Source organism: Perissodus microlepis, chromosome 10 (assembly GCF_051167445.1).
Source record: "Perissodus microlepis isolate ML-2025 ecotype Zambia chromosome 10, ASM5116744v1, whole genome shotgun sequence".
NCBI classification, from domain to species: Eukaryota; Metazoa; Chordata; class Actinopteri; order Cichliformes; family Cichlidae; genus Perissodus; species Perissodus microlepis.
The window spans coordinates 3,642,956-3,664,351 of NC_140470.1; positions in this window are offsets into that span (position 1 = coordinate 3,642,956).

Sequence of the window (21,396 nt, forward strand, 5' to 3'; positions counted from 1 at the left end):
AACACTGCCCCCAGCAGCTTACCCCTATTGCAGCATAGCTAAGGGATGGTTCAGGGTCACCTGATCCAACACTAACTATGAGCTTTATCAAAAAGGAAGGTTTAAAATCTAATTCCAGACATGGAGAGAGTGTATGTCTCCCAAATCCAAACTGGGAGCCCGTTCCACAATTAAGCCGGCAGTCTGAGAGCTAAGAGCTCTACTGGGACACTATGGTACTATGAGGTATTTAATATATGATGGAGCCTGATTATTCAAGACATTTTATGTGAGCAGAAGGATTCCAAATTCAATTCTGGATTGAACACAGAATCAGTGAACAGAAGCAAATGAGGGAGAAATGTGCTCTGTCTTTCTAGCCCAACCAGTACTCTCACTGGAGCAATATGGATCAACGGAGGGCTTTTTAAGGAACGTTTAGAACAACCTGATGAAAATGAATTACAATAGTCGAGCCTAGAAGTAATAAATGCATGAACTAATTTTTCAGCATTACTCTAAGGATGTTCCTAGTTTTAGAGCTTTTGCAGATATGCAAGACGGCAGTCCTGCATATTTGTTGAATGTGCACACTGAAGAAAATATCCTGGTCAAAAGGATTCCTCACAGAGGTCAAGGTAATATAATCTAAAATAACTATCTGATCAGACACCATGTTTTTAAAATTTTTAGGACAAAACACAATAACCTCAGTTTTGTCTTTATTCAGAAGTAGCAACTTAGAGGTCATCTAATATAAAATATTAATTAAAATATCATTTAAAACAGTATTTTCTATTCACCTGGGTTATGTTTGGTTCCTATGTTTTTTAACTGAATATAACTGAATACACAAGTTTTTTCATACCTTGATTACATTTTTTCTGCACAATTTGCTAAAAACAAGTGAAACACAGACATTTTTAAAAGTCTCAAAAAAACTGTTGAGTCTTTACACCAAACCCATTTTAAGTTAAGTATGTGGAAAATAAGAATGCATTTTCTTTGAGGACTTTAAAGCCAACTTACACAAATACATCCACTACCATCTGTTAAAGGGCTAAATCACTGGTTACTTTGGAATATACGTACATACATGATTGCCAGTTAATAATATAATGTTAAATCTCACGTATCACCACAAATCATTTTAATAACAGGGAAGAGGCATACAGTATGTGCCATCTATCAATGTGAACAGTAATATGGGTACAGACGTACTAGGAGCTGTGCAGTACATTACTGTATTACAGACTGTGTTACTTTATAATGTGCCCACACTGTGACTGTGCAATGCAAAATGTGTTTATGTATATGTCTGTGAAAGTTCTCAGTCATCCAGGTCATCGTAGTCTAAGGAGCTTGGAAAGAAACGTGTCTGGACAGCAACTTAAAGAAGTTCAAGTGCTTTTCTTTGTATAGTTTGCATACATCGACGTTTTTATGTATAGTTTGCAATTCATATGTCCATGCTTCATTAAAAAAAATCCTTCTCACTTGCATGTTTTAACAGCATAGATCTTAAGATTTTTCACTCCTAAGATTTTTGCACAGCAAACTTGTAACTTTGCAAACTTTTTTCTGCCTTGGTTTGCAATTGACCATTCCTGTGAAGTTATAAAGTAACCACTTAAACCACTGTACTTACCACACCTTTCAAATAACCCTGCATACCTCCATAGCTTAAATGGTTTGAAAAGTGCAGCCCATTGCTGCTCAGCTCCACGAAGCGCACAGGCTTTATCGCAGGCATTGATTTATGGCTTCACAAACATGTCAGATTTACTGCTGTGGCGTAAAGAGCATGAAGACTACAGCCTCGGACTCTCCCCGTCCATTCATTTTTGACAGGTGACAAGACACCAGTAATTATCAGCCACCGAGAATAAATCACAAGATTTTATCACGCAGCTCGCTGTGCCCTTGACAGAATAACAATTTTCAAGCAGGGGGAACCAGTCCAACACTGCTGAACCTAAGATTTGTAAATCTCTTGCTCAAACCCCCATAATGACTGGTTGTTAGCCGTTTGTTATTAGAGGTCTGTGTGCCAAACATTATAGATGTATATTTCCTAAGGGATAGTTAGGGGTAATAAGTGAGTAAAGTCCAGGCTCGCTAACCTTGGCTTTGCAGTGGTATGTTAATGTATGTTTTTGGTGTCTGCCACAGAATTTTCTCACCTCAATAAAAAGCCTCCTCTCAGATAATAACTTTGTGGTTATCTCGGCCCCTCCGCTATTTCTCACACCACAACTTCTTTCTTTTCTTCATTTGTCTAAAAATCAGTGTGATCAGCTGTATACTGCCAATCTGTGGTCATTTGTGGCAGTAATTTCATTTGCCACACACTAATCCCCTTTATTGCAAAAACGCTGCAATCCTTTGGATTCCTTTCCTTCCACAATTTGGCAAGGAAATATTAGAAATTGGAAACATTAATTTTAAGTAACTGTACCAGAAATACAAGCCTATCAACTTATCCTTTGCAGTAACATCTTATTACACTTTAAACACAAAATAACCAAGTAACATAAGTCATAATCCAAGCATATTGTGGGTTTTATTGGTTTTAACAATACATTTTAGATGGGAGGAACATAGCAAAGTAACATGCACGTGAAGACTAAGAAGTCAGGTTTTCCAGAAGAACAGCACATTGTAGCAAAGAGATCAATGTTATTCACTTCACTTCTCAATGGTTTTAACGTTGTGCAGCTGCACAACATGAAAACCAGCAGCTCACTTTTTTGATTTTTCTGTATATATTTTATATGTAAAATCTTCATTTCAAAGCAACTTGCAACTGGAGCTAAAAAGAAAGTGAGAAATTGTTTTTTCTTTAACTAAATTAATTGGTTAACTAATTTTAATATGTATTTATTTATTTATTTATGTGCCGATCAGTATATCTTTGTCATTTTTGCCCCTTGCAAAAGGAGATGATCAGCCTGCTTAGAGTCACAAAGTGAGACCTGACGTCTGTAGTCCGAGCTTCAGCCTGACCTGTGGTATAATCTGTCGGCACACGCTGAAGAAACATACCTGCGTGAAACACACATCCTCTGCTGATGTGATGAGACGGGGGCCTGCACTAAAGACTTTTTTCAAATATGTTAAAAACAGTAAACCAAATGACACAACAATTGTGAATCACTCTGTCTGAAATTACTGGCAGTTACGTGTAATAGGGTGCGGTAATCCCTTTCAGCATACACGTCTGCTATAAAATCTTAGTCGTCGGGTTGAAACGGGTTCGGGTTCTGCGTATTTCAGCACGCACAGCTCACCATTGAAAGTGTTATTCACTGGATATCTGTCACAGTGTTGGCTATTAATCATAGAGGCATGTTGAAGTTTACTCTGCAACATTAGAGACGTTTCCAGTGGTTTATCTCTCTCTGAAAACTTGAAAGTGTTTTGATTTATGTGGCGGAAAAATAACACTCGTAAAATAGAAGGTTGCTTATCGAGAAGAGTGCGTAGTAACCGGGGTTAATAAATATGTTGTCATCACTTTTCAGTGCAATTATTCATAACAGCTGAAAAATGAGTAAAAGATCTGAGCAGTTACTTACTTAGTTATCATCGTCCAGATATATACGTGATCAAGTTCACATTTGGCAAGTGTTTGGCCTGCCTCTGAGATACGAGCTGCAGCCGATTGAGTTGTTTTTGTTAGAGTCGGGTCAGAAAGGCAGGCTGGTTGCCATGCCAGCACGTGTAATGTTTGGGCCACTAAAAAACATGCACTCTCTAATTTAGCCATAAGCAGAACATTTCTATAACCTTCCCTCAGTGATTTATGTCATGTAACAAAACCTTGCAGATCTGTCAGTACTGATGTCATGACATGTCTAACAGTTTCCTTCGCACAGGAATGTAGGAACACTTCCTCCCCTTTTCCTTGAATCATGATATGAATCACCGGCCTCGGTGTAAAACACTGATTAAAAAACACAATGCAATGAAATCATTGGATTTTTTTTTTTCTGTTAACTTATTTTCATTTGAAAGTCCGCTGCATGTTGAGTTGTTGCTTCTTTGAAACGCACTCTTAAGTGTTTTTGAGCCGAGGAGACTAATTTGCTGTTTTTGCTTGCTTTAAGATTTCAGCTGCTCAACAGTACGATACGTTCTTTGTCACATATTTCATATGTGCAAACTGTTGTCAGGTCTGGACCAGTAATCTTTCACTCTTCTGCCATGCTGGTGAAATATCTGCAGTGTTTTGTTTGGCAGGCATTGTCTTGCTGAAAGCCTTACTTCAAAGCCTGCATATGTTGCTCAGCAATAATGGGACCTTGACGGATGTAGAAGTTATTTGTGCAGTACACACAAGTGTGCATTTCCATCATGAATGAATGACTGAACTGTGTGCTAATGCTTACTCTCCTCTTTAGCCTATTAAACACATCGTCCATGATTTCCAGAGTCATTTTCAAATTTGGATATGTCAAAACAAGTGATACTAACCACTTCACCACAGTCCATTATAGTTTTCAGCAGTGTTCCCGAGCTCATGCAATGATTTCTACTATTGAATTTTGTCTGTTATTAGTGCAGGCCCCTGGTCTACAGGTCTGGAAATCACAGCAAATTCATCAATTTCTTTATACTGTTTTCAATGAAATAAAGATTTGACCTGATTTTACCCTTCAGTTTGCTCAGTTTATGTTTTATGCAGCATGCCAACTGCATTTGAAATGGAGCTGTAATACAAATGACATAAATTGTTACAAAAAATGTTACTTTACAGGGCAGAAGACACTAAACTCTACACTTAACCGTGATTCATGTTCCTAAGTGTTAGTAGGTTTTTTTTGCACACAACAAAGATTCCAGGTTTTTTTTTTTTTAAAAAAAAGAAAAGAAAAGAAAGAAAAAGCAGCGGCGTATGTTCATAGAGCATTCCTTCTAACGAGAAGTCAGTCATTATGCTGGGTTATCATTATAGGGTCCACTTGGAGTGTTGGAACATGTGGTCAAAGTTAAGAGTCTGAAGGATAGTTCCCACACAACCCACAGCAGTTAAAGTGAGGCTCTCTGACCACAGAGCATTGCTATAGCTAGCGAGTTGAACTTTACAACACTTGGATAAGAGTTCGCAGAGAGCATAGTTGAATTCACCAGACTGATAGTATGAATCATAATCAACCCAGTGATGAGGGGGCGCAAGCCAGTGTACTTCTACTGCCTGTCCCAAGTCCAGATGAAATGGGAGGGTTGCATCAGATGGGTGAAAAAACTAAAAGCTAAATCAAACATGTGAATCACAAACAATAAGATTTCCATACTGGATTGGGTTAACAATGACTGTCTCTAATGCTGTTGACTATACAGGGTGCCGGAAGAAAACCCGTAGAAGACTGTTGCTCAGAGTTCAGGTAAGAGTTGAGACAGATTGCGGATGGTAAGGAAGAGTTACCAGATGAGATAGAACTGTGGTGGTGACAGAAACAGCCAAAGTGTTTGGTGTATCCTCTGGACAGGGAAAAGAAGACAGAAAAGAAGAGACTTGATGGTGGCGTTGGAAGTACAAAAGTATGAAAGTATGCGAAGGAAGAAGTCAACAAAGAACTGAAGAGTTAGGGAAATGAAGAAAGTAGGCAGGAGTGTTAGGATGCAAGGTGTATACCAAAGAGATGAGAGGGCAGAAGAAAAGGTTTATAATGAGTTGTACCAGAATCAGAAAGACTTTTTTTTTATCCCCAAGGGGCCATTAAGATACAACAGAGCAGCATGACGTTGAAGATAAGGACAGTGCATAAACAGGCAATAAGAGTGAGATAATAAACACAGAATATACAGTATATATACAGTTTTAAAATTACACAGTTATGCAGTGTTGGGAAGGTTACTTTTAAAATTTATTCCACTACAGATTACAGAATACATGGCCCAAAATGTAATTTGTAACGTATTCTGAATACGTTGGATTACTTGATATATTTTCATGCTTTTTAAAACTATGTAATGTACTATTGCTGTGTGATTTATTACTATTACCAAGCTAATATTGTTAGCTGGTGTTAGCTGAGGTGCAGTTAGACTTGATGGATAGCATTAACAACCTGCTAGCTGCAAACAATCATGTGTAGTTCTGAAAGCAGTACCAACTAGATTTTAAAATCTTAATATAAATGAGTAACAGTAGGGTGGACATTAGGTAAGGCTGCACTTTTCGCAGTGATCATCGTATAGAAAACTATTTCTGTGTTAGTAATATGTTTTCTTTCTGTCTACTTTAAGGAACTGCACATGATTATTTGCAGCTAGCAGGTGTAATGCAACCTTCAGTAATTTTAATAAATCACACAGCAATAGCAATAGATTCTGAAGTGGCACATAACTGAGGTAGCTGCCACAACTAAAGCAAGGTAGTTACAGTAGGCTAACGTTAGTTTTTTAAAAATAATTTAGAAGTTTCTTTAGGTTAAAGGTGGAGTCTTTTGACGCTGAGAGTAGCTTGGTCGCACGGTCAGATTTGTCCCATCCCTTTCTTCTTTAGATGTGAAGTGGTGAAGAAATGTGTGCATTGAAAGGATGTGCAGCAGGTTAAAGTGATTAAAGACAGAAATGGAAACAAGGAAATGTAATAACGAGCGAAGTAAATGGAATGAGAAGATGTGAGAGTACTCACCTCTGATGAAGGAGCTGATGAATGCAAAAAAGAGAGACGACTGTTGGAGGACAGTTAATGAATCAGGAAGTTCAGAGCATTAGTAAGGAGGGAGTGAGAGCAACTATGAAGAGGAAGAGAATTGGAAAGTCTTTTATCCTGTCTTCCTTCTCTCACCCCAACCAATCACAGCAGATGGCCCCGCCCCTCCCTGAGCCTGGTTCTGCCGGAGGTTTCTTCCTGTTAAAAGGGAGTTTTTCCTTCCCACTGTCGCCAAAGTGCTGCTCATAGGGGGTCATATGATTGTTGGGTTTTTCTCTGTATCTATGAAGCGCCTTGAGGCGACTTTTGTTGTGATTTGGCGCTATATAAATAAAATTGAATTGAAAGATTGCTGGTCCAGATGACCTACCTGTTGAACTATGAAAATGTCTACGATAGACGAGAGTGGCATTTTTTGGACCAGACTGTTTAACACCATCACGGAGATTGCATATGTGTCTGAGGAATGAAGAATTATAGTGGTATGGCTCATCAATTTAATCAAGTGATAAAGTATGAAACTACAATAAGTTGTTTAAGCTAGGTTGAGAAGAGAGGTGACAATCAGTGAGCATTACAGATGTGATGTTTGCTTTGATTATAGAGGTCAGACAGAGGTGCACCGTGTCTTTGTGGCTCTAGAGAGAGTATATGGGTACCAAGAGAGGAACTGTGGTGCTGCGTGAGGGAGTCAGGAGTGGCAGAGCAGTATGTGAGGGTGGTGCAGGACATATATGAGGACAGTGAGGCAGCGGTGAGGTAGGAGTGACAGATGGATTCAAAGTGGGGGTTAGATTACATCAGGGATCATCTTGGTGATGGTGATGGACAGGTTGACAGATGAGGTCAAGTAGGAGTTTGTCAGGAGTTTCCGCGGGCTATGATGTTTGCAGATGACACTGTGGTCTACAGTGAGAGTAGAGAGTCTGGAGGTATGCTCTGGAGAGATAAGGAATACAAGCTGGTCAAAACAAGACATGATACACTTGAGGTATACAAGAGAGAAGAAGAAGAGAGGGTAGGTAGGGTGGAGTGGGTGGAGAGAAGTGTCCAGGTGATTTGTGAAAGAGGGTCAACAGCAAGACTGAAAGTTCAGCTTTACAAGATGATAGTGACACCTGCTGTGATGTACGGTTAGGAAACCAGTGGCACTGACAAAAAGACAGGAGGCCAAGCTGGGATTGGCAGAGATGAAGATGATTAGATTGTCACTGGGAGTGAGCAGGATGGACAGGATTAGAAAGGAGTACATCAGAGGGACAGCTCAGGTGGAGCAAAGTTAGAGATGGTTTGGACATGTACAGAGGAGGGACGGTGGATGTAGTGAGCAAAAGATGCTGAATATGGAGTAGCTGGACAGGAGGAAAAGAGAAAGATGTCAGAGGAGGTTCATGGATGTAGTTTAAGAAGACATGCAGTAGGGTTGGTGCGACAGAAGAGGATGCTAGAGATAGGGCGGCAGATGATCTGTTATGGCAAAGTGAAAATAATTTACATACAAATCTAAAAACAAATGCACAACAGCTGTCTTGTTGGCAGAGATTGTGCTTGTTTAAGAGCAAAGGAAAGTTAGCTAGACCTCGGAGTTTTGTCATTATGTGGTCACTGGTAATTGCAGCCTTGCAGCCCTGCCCTTCACTTCAGCCCAGCAGAGGTCATAACCTTGTCTCACCTCTGGCTGTTAATCACTCAGTGGAAAAAGCTGCTACATGCGCTATAAGTCTCTCTTTTTTCTAATCTTGAAACCTAATTCTTTCCAGTAGTTTAAACGTGTTTTTAATGGAAGCAAATGAAACATTTTGGATCTTATAACAATAATTAGATGCTCATTTGAACATTCAAATAGGACTTGCTGTAATTGTCACAAAAATCTACAGTGATGCTAACATGAAGTGGGAAGAAGTGAGAATTGTTTTCTAAAGGGTCACCACGAAGGGATCATTAGTGAAAATGAAGAATAAATACACTTTGACCATATTGTTAGAAAGAATGGGAAATTCTGTGTCACACACATATTTTCTTTGTTTGCAAAACATAAAGTCTCTCCAGTTGTTTCATGAGTTAAATATTAAGTACCATGAATGTGTATATTAGATGTGGAGAGCACTTGTACTTGTCTACATACACCACATCCTTACATTTGACAGGAACAAGAGGTTTGAATGGGGAGGAGTATGAAGTTATCTCTACATTTATACATTTTTCTGTTTTCTGGTATAAAGTAAAAGTCAAAACACAAAACCTTGACTTGTAACAGACTACAGACCAGACAATGTCCCATATATGTTTGATAAATTTACTTTAATATATAAATATCTACATGCGGTCAGGAGCTAAGATCCTTGTCTTTTATGTTGTTTTGAACACTTCATTTACCCATTAACTTTTAAACAAAGTTTGCCCTCTAGTGGCAGAAAGACTGCACTGAGCATGAAGTCTTAGAATTATAGTTTCGTATCAACAACTGTTTAACAAACTAAAATCACTGCTTTGACTTACTTTACTTTACTTGGACTTACTCACTAAAAACAGCAACATGTACTAATCTAAATTCTGAAAGGAGAAATTCTCCCACATGTACTTTGAATAAAATAGTTGCTAATTTTATGTCAACTAATCCTGTAATCATCTTGTTTCTTTATGTGGTTTGTGTGCAAAGCTAAATTAACTTAAGCTTTTTAGGTAAATCTAGTGAAGTCAAAATGACAATATTTCACTCTAAGGTCGAGCAGAGTACAGAAGCAGAAAGTGGCATGAAAAGAAAGACACAAGTAGTCAAGCACATAAGGAAAGTACTTGAATAAACATACTCAGTTACATTCTAGCACTTGGGTTTTAAACTGCCTTGAAATTTCTTCCCATTTTTAGATTAAACTCTATCACCTGTTTCTATATAGATATACAAACACATTACCTTCCTTAAATGTAAATCAGTGTACAAAGTCTATATCTCCTTTCTTGAAAAGTTGTGTTGCTGCATTTTCTTTCTCCTACACATGAATTAAATGAGCTGATTGACAGTGAAGAAAAAACATGTTCACTTAATGTTATTTTTTTTTCTATCCAGCAGCCGTTAAGATAAGTTAAGAACCTTTATAACGCAAGTAACAACATATTTGTACCTGTAATGTAATTAGACAATTTAGTATAGTAACATATTGCAAACGTTTTTCAAACTCTATAACTGAAAACTGTAATCTTACAGTAAGATGCTAGCGGGCAGAGCATACATGGAACGCCATAACCAAGTGGCATAGTATGCAGGAACACCCTTGATGACTATGGCCTAAGGTAAAAATGGGACACACCCCCTAGGGTGGATGAGAATGACCAACCCAAGATTCATTATAACTTCCAGATACAAACGGACAAACTGGCAAAGGTTAAGCTGAGGAAGAAGGCCCCAGTGATGGGGAGCAATGTCAAGTGACAGCAACATCAGGAAGAAGGAAGACAAGAAGCTTTACAAATACGCAGGGCTAAGAGAGTAGTTAGAGAAGATGTGGAGAGTGAAGGAAGTCCCTGAGGTAATCGAAGCACTCTGGGTCTCCCAAACTGGGCAGGTGGTTCCAGCAGATCCCAGCAACGACATCCAAGATCTCTGTCCAGAAGAGTGCCGTCCCAGAAACAGCAAAGATACTGGGCCTCTTGGGCCTCTTGCTTAAAAGACAAACAAAAGACAATTTATTTATGTTTTTATATTAGATATTTTCAGGTTCAGACATACGAACACAGTCACATTAACAGCTGTATTTTGATATATTTCAATATATGTCCCAGTTCAGTTTCACTCGATTTCAATAAATGAGACACAAATCCCCTTTGGAGTTGCGTCAGGAAGGACATCCTATGTAAATCTCTGCCAAATCAAACATGTAGAGCTACACTGTGGTCAGCAGCTGAAAGTTTATTACTGATGAGGGGAAAGTGGCTCAGATCTGAAGGATGAGTGAAGAGTCAAGTGAGTTTTATGGTGTAGCAGAGGCAGTGCATTCACTGGCCCATCAGCCTGCAAAAAGCTCTTCTGTCAGCTGGATGCACAAAGTATGCTGTACAGCTGGTCTGTGGGCCACTCTTACCTTTGCTGTTGTTGGTGAGAGCCAACCATAGAGAAGAGCAAAACTTATCACATACAGAGAGCTGAAGTGAAACATTAAAAACAATGAAAAGTGTCTGCTGCATCATAAATGGAACATCTGTGCTTTTCATGTTGAACGTTTTTGTTTTGCAGTATTCCCATTCCCAGTGATTGTGAACCAGTCACCATTCATCAGATACGTTCCACAGATGCATAGTCGGGATGCTGGAAAACTGCAAGGGAGCCCTCTCCCCCTCTGTCCAACTGGAATTGTTTACACAGGTGGGACATGTTGGCAGGACCATAAAACCAGCTTCACAGGACAAAGTAACAGGTTAAGCGCTGAGCTTTGAGCCATCATAGTTACACACTCTCACAAATAAAATAATGTGTTTTTTCAGGTAAAATTTAGCATTAAATCTTAGTTAATCAACAAAAAAAATATGCAGTAGTCACTTAATTGGCTCCCACTTCAATTCAAAATTGCCTTTAAAATCCTTTTATTAGTTCATACAGCTCTCAGTGATTTGGTCTCCCAGTACATCTCTGACTTGCTCAGTGTCTAAGACCCAGTCAGATCTCTCAGGTCATCAAGTGCAGATCTTTTAATTGTCCCAAGAATTAGATGAAATGAGAGTCCAGGTCTTTGGAACAAGCCACCTGTTGACCGGAGGTCAGCTAAAACTGTGTGTTTACACTCAAAAATAAATGTAACTTTTTATCTCACAGGCCTACACCCAGTAGCTGAGTGTTGTGTGTGTCTGTATAAACGTGTATTTTACTTTTTAGTAAAGTTTTATTTTGCAGTTTTCATTGTAAATTTACATTGTTTTTTTTTTATATATTCTGTGTTAAGTAACTATATGTAATAAGGTCAGGTACCAGAGTACCTGCATTGTCCACGCCTGTCATGCACAAACTGACAATGAGCATCTTCATTAAATCCCAACCCAACAGCAGCTTATTAATGCCAAAATAGGGGTTTCCTCTGGTGCAGCATGTTGGCCCATGGATACAGTTATTTTTGCAGCTGACCTCATTAAATATGTATTTGTAGAAGTTTCCTTTTCAGACCCTTAAACAATACAAGATGCATGGAGACAACTGAGATATATTTTAAAGTGAGCTGAGTGAGCTTGCAGTGTTTAACATTTTTAGTCAAATTATAGAAATCAGTCCACAATGAACACAAGACCAATCATACAGCTCACACATTACTTTCATGTAGTGTGTTATTCTTCTTCAATCGGAGGTATACAACATTGCTGCACAACACTGGAGCAAGTTTAAATGAATCAGTTAATATAATGTGTAACTTACATGCCTGGGCGGGTCAGGAAATGACGGTATACGTTGTTTTCGTGTTCTTCTCTACACAGCGTACAGGCCAGCTGTTACACCGATTTCAGGTTTAGACAACAGAATGGTTTATAATAAAGCAGCTGCTCCTCTGGTCCAAAATGTGGATGAATCCTGTCTGCACTTAAACCGTCAGATAAAGCTATAACATTACCATTAATCTAACTGATTAATTAATTAAAAAGCAGCAGAATTGTAAAACAATCGCCTCAGAATAAGTGAGGGAGAGACGACATCAAAGTTGGGGGGGGTGTCGTGAAAGAATGAGAGAAGACACACCCTGTGTGAAAGTAAACTGATGAAGATGGTCAGACAGGTGAGTACTAAACACTTTTTTAAGCTGTAATTTTATAATTTATGTAAAGTTTCAAAAAATATTTTTTTATTTTATTTAAAGTAAGCCTGCACACTTGCATGTGACTCAGCTCCAACTTGGCAGCATTAAAAAAATAATATTAATATAAAATTGTTTTTGTCGCATTATCTGATGAATATTATGGTCTGCTATGTGATACAGACCTTGAATCACTTTTTGTGAGTAAAGTTTTAGCGTTTTAGTAGTCCGTTACTTAGCACTAATTAGCTGTGTGTTAGGAATGCAGCTTTCTAACTAAGCTAGCTGATAAACTAGCATGTTTTCTTCCATAAAAAGTAACTTACCAAAAACAAATAAATAATTAAAAAACAAAAGCATGATGTTGGCCAAAACACTACATGTGGAAGCTTCAAGGCTTTTCTATAAGAGTGTGTGTTGAAATGAGGACCCAAATGCAGATACACTGAAAGATGGAGTTTGAAGCAAAAGTCCAGCCATTTATTCGCTGATAAAGTCCAAAATACAAGGTAACTAAAATACACCAAGGGCTAATTAGGGGTGTGGAAAGGCCAGGTAACAAGAAACTGGTGAAAGTAATCAGTGATAACAAGACCGGGAAGGTAAAATAATCACAAAACACACAATGACTACAGATATAAAGTTTGGAACTCTATAACTACCTGTCGCATGAAGGAAGTTAAATATAGTCAGTTAAAGAGCTCTCTCTGCCTTGTAAACTTTTTTTGTTTTGTTGTATGTTGTTTTTTGTTTTTTAGTTCTTGATACCTGATCAAAATTTTTGACTGTTGGTGTTTCTTTTGGTGGACGTCAAATAGTGTTGTGCTTTTTGAAGTGGTGAGACTTTTTGTCTCTCATACAACCTCAACTACTAACCAGAATCATTTTTTTATTCTCAGTTAATCATTGAGGTCTGCAGAGGACAGTTTCAAATGTCCAGACTCTTTTCACTAAGGATGAATTCTTATGTTTACTTATGTGCTTTGTTGTTCTTGTGTTTACTTTTTGTATCACACATCAGTACAACCAGACCTGATATATTAATATATAATATTAATCCCCTCCACGAAACACTACCTTATGTGGTGTCCCTGGGATCCCAGGGGCTATGTTGTCCAGGGTCTTTTGCCCCCCAGTAGGGTCTCCCATGGCAAATTGGTCCTGGGTGAGGGACCAGACAAAGAGCGATTCAGAAGACCCCTATGAGTGAAAGACCAAGGGAACAGTTCACTTTGCCTGGGATAGGGTTACCGGGGCCCCGCACTGGCGCCAGGCCCGGGCAGGGTGCCCAAGCATCTGGTGGTCCATGGGGCCCGGCTGGGCACAGCTCGAAAGAGGGATATGGGCCCACCACCTGGAGGAGGTGCCGTAGGGGTTGGGTGCAATGTGTGCCGGGCGGCAGCCAGGAGCAGAGGCCCTGGCGGAATGATCCCCAGCTACCAAGACTAGCAATTCTGACATGAAACATCACCTCTCTGGTGGGGGAAGGAGCTGAGTTAGTGTGTAAGGCTGAGAAGTACTGACTAGATATAGTCAGGCTCACCTCAAACATGGCTTGGGCTCTGGAACCATTCTCCTGGAGAGGGGCTGGTCTCAGTCTGGAGTTCCCCTTGGTGAGAGGCTGGGGTGGGTATCCTAGGATCCCCTCGGCTTGCTGCCTGTACGTTGGGGTTTCTCCTGGTGAACGAGAGGGTTTGTTCCCTGCGCCTTCGGGTCGGGGAACGGGTCCTGACTGTCGTCTGCGCTTAGTGGTGGTTCAGAGTACCCAGCCTTTTTTGTAGTCCCTGGGTGGGGTGCTTGAGGGTGCTCCACCTGGGGACTCTATTGTCTTACTCTGAGACTTCAACGCTCATGTGGGCAACGACAGTGAGATCTGGAGGGGCGTGATTGGGAGGAACGGCCTGCCTGATCTGAACCTGAGCTGTGTTTTGTTGTTGGACTTCTGTGCAAACCACAGTTTGTCCATAACGAACACCATGTTCAAACAAAAGAGTGTCCATAAGTGCATGTGGCACCAGGACACCCTAGGCCGCAAGTATTGCCTATTGATTTTGTAATTGTATCACCAGACCTGCAGCCATATGTTCTGGAGACTCATGTAAAGAGAGGGGCTGAGCTGTCAACTGACCACCACCTGGTGGTGAGTTGGATCAGGTGGTGGAGGAGGATACTGGACAGACCTGGCGCACCCAAACGTATAGCGAGGGTGCTCTGGGAACGCGTGGCAGAGGCCCCAGTCCGCAAGATCTTCAACAGCATTCAGAGGGAGAGTGGGGACATTGCGTCCGAATGGACCATGTTCTACACCTCCATTGCCGAAGCCACTGCACTGAGCTGCGGCCGCAAGGTGGTTGGTGCCTGTCGTGGTGGTAACCCACAAACCAAATGGTGCCCACCAGGCTGAAGAAGGAGGCCGATCAAGCTTAGTTAGCCTGTAGGAGTTCGGAGGCTGCTGATAGCTACCGTTAGGCCAGGATGTTGTAGGGCTGTCTTGGTTGACACGCCTCTGTAGTGTTGCATGGAGATCAGGGGCGGTACCTCTGGATTGGCAAACCGGGATGGTAGTTCCTATCTTTAAGAAAGTGGACCAGAGGGTGTGTTCCAACTATAGGGGGATCACACTCCTCATCCTCCCTGGGAAAGTCTATGCCTGACAAGTTCCTGCCCCAAGTGGAGGAGTTCAAGTACCTCAGGGTCTTGTTCACGAGTGACGGGAGAAGGGAGATCGACAGAAGGATTGGTGCTGCTGCTGCAGTGATGCGGTCGCTGTACCGGCCCGTCGTGGTAAAGAGAGAGCAGAGTGTAAAAGTGAATCTCTCGATTTATCGGTCGATCTACGTCCCTACCCTCACATAGGGTCATGAGTCCGGAAGGTGGTTGCTGCCTGTCGTGGTGGTTACCCGCAAACCAAATGGTGGACACCAGAGGTGAAGGGAGCCACCAGGCTGAAGAAGGAGGCCTATCAGGCTTAGTTAGCCTGTAGGAGTTCGGAGGCCGCTGATAGGTACTGTCAAGAGGGGCTCAGAGCATCGAAAGGAGCCAGTTGAGGTGATTCAGGCATCTCATAAGGATGCCCCCTGGGTGCCTTCCGGGTGAGATGTTCCGGATACCTCCCACTGAGAGGCGGCCCCGGGGCAGACCCAGGACACGCTGCTAAGGCTACTGCCCCCGCGACCTGGCCCCGGATAAGTGCAAGAAGATGGATGGATAATATTTTTGTTTTTAATTTTGTTGCATTTTTAACTGCTGCAGCAAATGAATTTCCTAAATCTAGAAAAACTACAGTATATCTTATCTTATACAGAGATTACCATGGTTGACACTTTTCTCGTGCCAAAGTATAATGAAGATTGGTAGAACTGTTGGTTGCCTGAGGGACATAATCTTGAAGTCTTTTCCAAAAATCACTGGTAGGAAGCTAGTTTGACACTCCCTATAGAACAAGTGATCATGTCCAGCTGCAGGTTTCGTCACTATCCGACCAAAATTACCTGAATCAGCAGCAAAAGAAGATCCAAACTACACTTCACGATTGAAAAACATCATCATTAATTCCCTCTTACTTTTGCTGCTTTGTTTCCACCATGATAAAATCACACTTCCGGCACAGCTCTCTCTCCCTCAGTGTACTTCAAGACCAGTTGACCATCTCAAATCTCTGTTTTCTGCATTATTCACTTGCTTATTACGCACCAGTCTACCGTTGTGTACAGTGCTGTCGGACGTTTTTTTTGTTTGTTTGTTTGTTTGTTTGTTTTGTCAAAAATGACCTCCGACAAGAAAGATGTCTATGAAGGTTCTCAGTCATCCAAGTCATTGTAGTCTAAGGAGCTTGGAAAGAAAAGCATCTGGACTTGGTGAAGAATCCCAGATTTAAACCCTATGGGGGTGTCCCCAAGAGGGTCATGGACCCCCTATTGATCCTCTACCTAATCACACGAGTCAAGGTGTGAAAATGGGTGTGGGCCACAATCAGCCAAGGTTTCGGGTGAACCCATTGTGAAACCTAGCCCCACCCTATTATGTGATTTACTGAGGTCAAATGGCCAAGGATTATGAGTGGACTTTAAGTCGTCTGGGAAGGCTCTCAAAACTGGATTATAGATGGCAGACAGTTGGTGTCATAAGCAATGTTGGGTAGTAACGGAATACATGTACCGGTGTTACGTATTTAAAATACAAAATATGAGTAACTGTATTCCGTTACAGTTACCGTTTAAAAGGGTGGTATTCAGAATACAGTTACTTTGTTGAAATAAATGGATTACACAGCGGTACTTTCCTGTTTCATATGTTAGGCTATGACATCTCTATTTTTGGTAATTCCACGCCGGTGGAAACCCAAACAAAACACGCATTAAGAGGCTCTAATGCCTGTGTCTCAATCTCGCAGCCCATGTCACCCCTACTTGCGGCCCGCATAATGACGTGAAGAAATTTTTTTTTTAATTATTCACAAAAATGATTTAATATGAAGGCAATCGGCAGAGTGTTACAGGTATAGCCCTAAAGAATGTAGCCTCATGGGCAGTGTAGTCCGTGCTGCAGGGAGAATGGACTGCCATACCTGCTGTGTGTGTGTGAGCGCGAGGAAGGGAGAAAAAGGAGAGTGGAAAGTAGTTGTCACCAGTGTTCCCTCTAATTTTTCATGTGTGTGAGCGAACACACAAACTCCCTGAGCGATCCCTTGGACCACTGTGAGCAACATTAGACGTGTGCACTGTGGTCACGCCAACATCGAATCCATCCAAGTTACATGGTTTATTAAAATAATAAAATAATAAATTACAGCATTTACATTTATGTTAGACTACTTTTAATTAAGTGCTTTAGCCCACTTACAATGAAAATGTAAAAAAATCTTGTTAATGACCTGTGTAGTATGTTAACACTATTGAAAGTAAAAATAACATGAACTCCAATTTTATAAACACAACTTTTTTTTTTTTTTTTTTTAAATAAAGCTCTGACTTGTATTATGAGTCTGTGGTCTGGGAGAGAGTCTGTAACTCTCTGTCTGCAAAATACAGTATATAATGACCAATGTTGGGCAATTAATTATATAGTTACTTCTTCAAAAAAGTAACTGAGTTTTGCAAACAAAGTTTTTTGCAGCTGTTTGCCTAAAAATGCAGCCAAGGCATTTTTTTTTAAAATAAACATTTCAAACTATTTACAGAACAATCAGCTGTTCTGCATCAAATTTGATGCCACACAAATTATTTGTGCCACTCCAAAAATAATTTCTGTCCACTATGAGATAAAGGAGAACAACAGCCTGATACCTGCAGGCCTGACAGCAGGAGATGTATCACTCCTGTAACACCTGTAACATTCAGCAGTCGCCTCATTGTTCTGACACACACAACAAAACTATTGACTACACTACACACTAACTACACAAGATTTGCGCTAAACGTCGCAAATCGCAAAACACCGCCGTCACTCCTAAAACTTCCCCCTTTCCTAAACAACTTGCCATATAATTTTTTGATTGGTGGACATGGTACTTTTTTCGACCAATAGGAAAGGCTGGGTTTTTGGTTTTGTTTTTGCGCACTAGTGATGGGATTTCCGGCTCTTTTTAGAGAACCGGCTCTTTCGGCTCCCAACCAGCTCTTCAGGTTGTTTTGTTGCTTTAATTTATTTATTATTAACAACAATCTAAAATTATGCACAAAAGGGATTACTAATGTAAAAAAAAAGTGGTTTTATTTATATATGTTTATATATAAATATATAAGGTGGCCCCTAGAGACAAAGCACATACAAACTCCAAAACACATTTCTAGCGTTAACTGAACTTCCAAAACAGCTACCTAGATCACTTAAATTACACAATTGAAAGCATAAGTGTATTGTTTGTGTATACACAAGCACTCATATATATTCAAATAATTTTAAAAAAAAATGTTCATTTGCCTGTTACTACCACACACCAAATCTGGTCGTTGGTACTTCCTGGCTTGTGTAGCCACTAGGTAACAAAAGCTCAGCACTGCGCCCTAGCATCCTGGAGCACTTCTGTTGTGTTTTGTACGTGCTATGGAGTTTTTACGTGTTTTGGAGTTTATACGTGTTTTGTGCTTTGTTTCTTGCGGCCACCGTAAATATACTTTTATTTATTCACTCCTCGTAAAATGTAATAAATAAATCATATAATACAAAAACCAACTATTTACATTTCAACTTTTAACTATTTAAATGTCTTTGTTTACATAAAACCTCTTTCTGGAACAAACGGTAAGCATTTTAAATTGTTATGCAATATAATAAATATATTATCAAGAGCAGTTTGTCAAAATTTGTCAAGGCTAATTGGCAGGTGGACTCAAGCACAGGACTCTCAGAAATCACAGTTCAGTGCGTTTATTTACAATAAGAAAACATATTTACAATAATCAGAGTGGAAAAGGGGGAATGGTTCCAGGGGGTTCCAGGGAGGAAGGGAATCCACACATCCAGTATTTACAGATTACACTTTCTCAGTTCACTGTTAGGTAGATTCCGATTCCATTTTCGATTCTGTTTAACAATTCAATTCTTTATCGATTCTCCTGTCGTATTCTTAATTTTTAAAAAGGAGAACACACAGGTCGATTAGCTTAGAACTATTATATCTTCTCTTTGAACAAGATAGGAATTTAGGAGTAAGATGGCCTTACAAACCCAACAGTGAGATCTTAAGAGATCCACAACCTACCGCTCTTTGATAGGGTGTCACGGTGTAAAATATTAATAAAATAAATATTCTTCTGTAGCAATAACAAAGTATAACATAAATTATTCTGTAGCAATTACAGAAAAGTGTCCAATTAAACACATTCACTTACCGAAAATCGGGGGCATCTACTGTGGCAAATGGGTGCAAGCCTTTGACCACAAACTTAGTCACTGCTCGGTGACATTCGTCTATCCTGGCCTGAAAGGAGACGCTACCAGTAGACTGCAGCGAGAACTGCCAGCATCTGAGCCAGCCAGACTCTGTCTGTCTCTCTCATCACGGTCACCTAAATGCAATGCAAAGTAATAGCAGGTTTTGTAATAAGGCAGATCGCGCTAACATAATATGCAATGTTAGTTGATTATTTACCTGCCGTATTAACGGGAGAGGACGTGCAAACGTTACCGCTGCTGCTGGGTTGAGATTCACGAGTCTGGAGCGGAATTAAAAACACAATATTCATTTAAGGTTATCTTGTTGTTTCCTCCCTTTAATGAAATATCTACTTTGCAAGTATTGCAAGTTGCACTGTTGTCATCCGTTCTCGTAAATTATAACCAAACTTTTGAGCGTTTGTGCCGCTTAGGCGCCGTGTTTCCTGCCAGGTAAATGACGCTACGCAACGTGGTTACATCATTCGAGGCTACTGGAATCAATAGGGGAATTGTGTGCAAAAATGGCAAACAATTCAATTTAATTGAAACAGTAGGGACCCGGTCCCTAATCATGAGGAACAGGTGGTTGGTTAGCCAGAGGCAAGAACCCATGATGAGTCCCGCTCTCGAACACAGAGACAAACAAACAAGCCAAGAAGGACTGAAGGACCATGACAAACTTAGGTTACTCATATTGGTTTGCTTGTGATCGTTTGCAATAACATTAGTTCTTACTTCTTGGCTAATGCTAACTGAATGCTGAGTCAATGTAACTGGTCAGTTGCACCAACAATGTTACAATGGTGTCGGAACAACACCAACACAGGGATATCAGATCGTGCACCTTCCTTAAACTTTTTTATTAAAGATACAAAACTGCCTATTGTTCCTGTTAGAGGATCGGATTTTTGAACAATTTTGTGATATTCAGAGTATTGTAATAACATACTGTATATTGTGATTTATCAGCTTTTTTAATGGCAAATTTATTTTGCAGCAAAATGAGATTGTCAAGCATATCAACACTGCTACTAAAACCTGCCATATATGTTGCCAGGAGTCAGTCTGCTATCAGTCTGTTGTGTGTGTACCTAGTCTGTCTGCAATTAAATGGGGTCAGGTTGGCAATTACATGCAATGTGTTTCAGATAATACAGCAATTAGCTGTGATAAATCACCAAATGTTGCTTAAATGTTGCTGTCTGCATAGACAGAAGTCCACATTTAATTATTACCAGCTAGCAGTCAGTTAGGTTAAGTTCTGCGACTAGTGCTCATTGACAAAACCTCATTCAGACTGTTAATTGTTGGCAATCTGTCTGGATTTATAAATTAGACTGTAGTTATTTGCAAACCTTCAACAATTCGATTGCAGTCATATTGCCATGCAAAATACTGCGATACTATGCTGTATCGATTTTTTTCCTCACCTCCCTACTTGCAGACTTTTTCATAATCATTATGTCAGCGTTGTCTCTTTGATATTTGATATCAAAGACATGCGACCTAATCCAAAATGGGTTATAGTTTTAAATTCTTGAATTCAAATTCACTACATCACCAGCTGTTAGTACACTTAGAACAATAGTCTAAATTATTCATGTTTTATAATGCTGCAAATCTTAACAACAGTAAGGTTTGTAAATGCAAGTTTCACAAGTAAAGTACTTCTAATTTTGTGTGGTCTGCTGAAATATGATGAAGTTGGCTTCATTGGTTCGTTGGTTCTTGTCCTCATATACTGTGTTGTAGTATTTATTAGTTATGAAATATTCCCGGTCAGTTGGTTCAAGAAAATCAAGACAATCCATTGAACTAAACACAAAAACAAAATGCCAGCAGAACCACAGAACTTGGTAGATCGGGGCAGTGCTCCAGTTCAGCCTCCACTCAGGAAACTTTAAATGCCACTGAATGCCATGGTGATTCGGTCGGACAAAAATGGTATCTTTAAATAACATTAAAAAGAAATCTAATGCTGCAGCAAAGATGAACTGTAATTGTGATAGCATGTAGCTATCTATAATTCAGAGCTGGGGCTGTGATATTAACTTAAGAGTGAACCCTTTGCATTTAAATGACATATTTGCAGGGGAAGTTTTG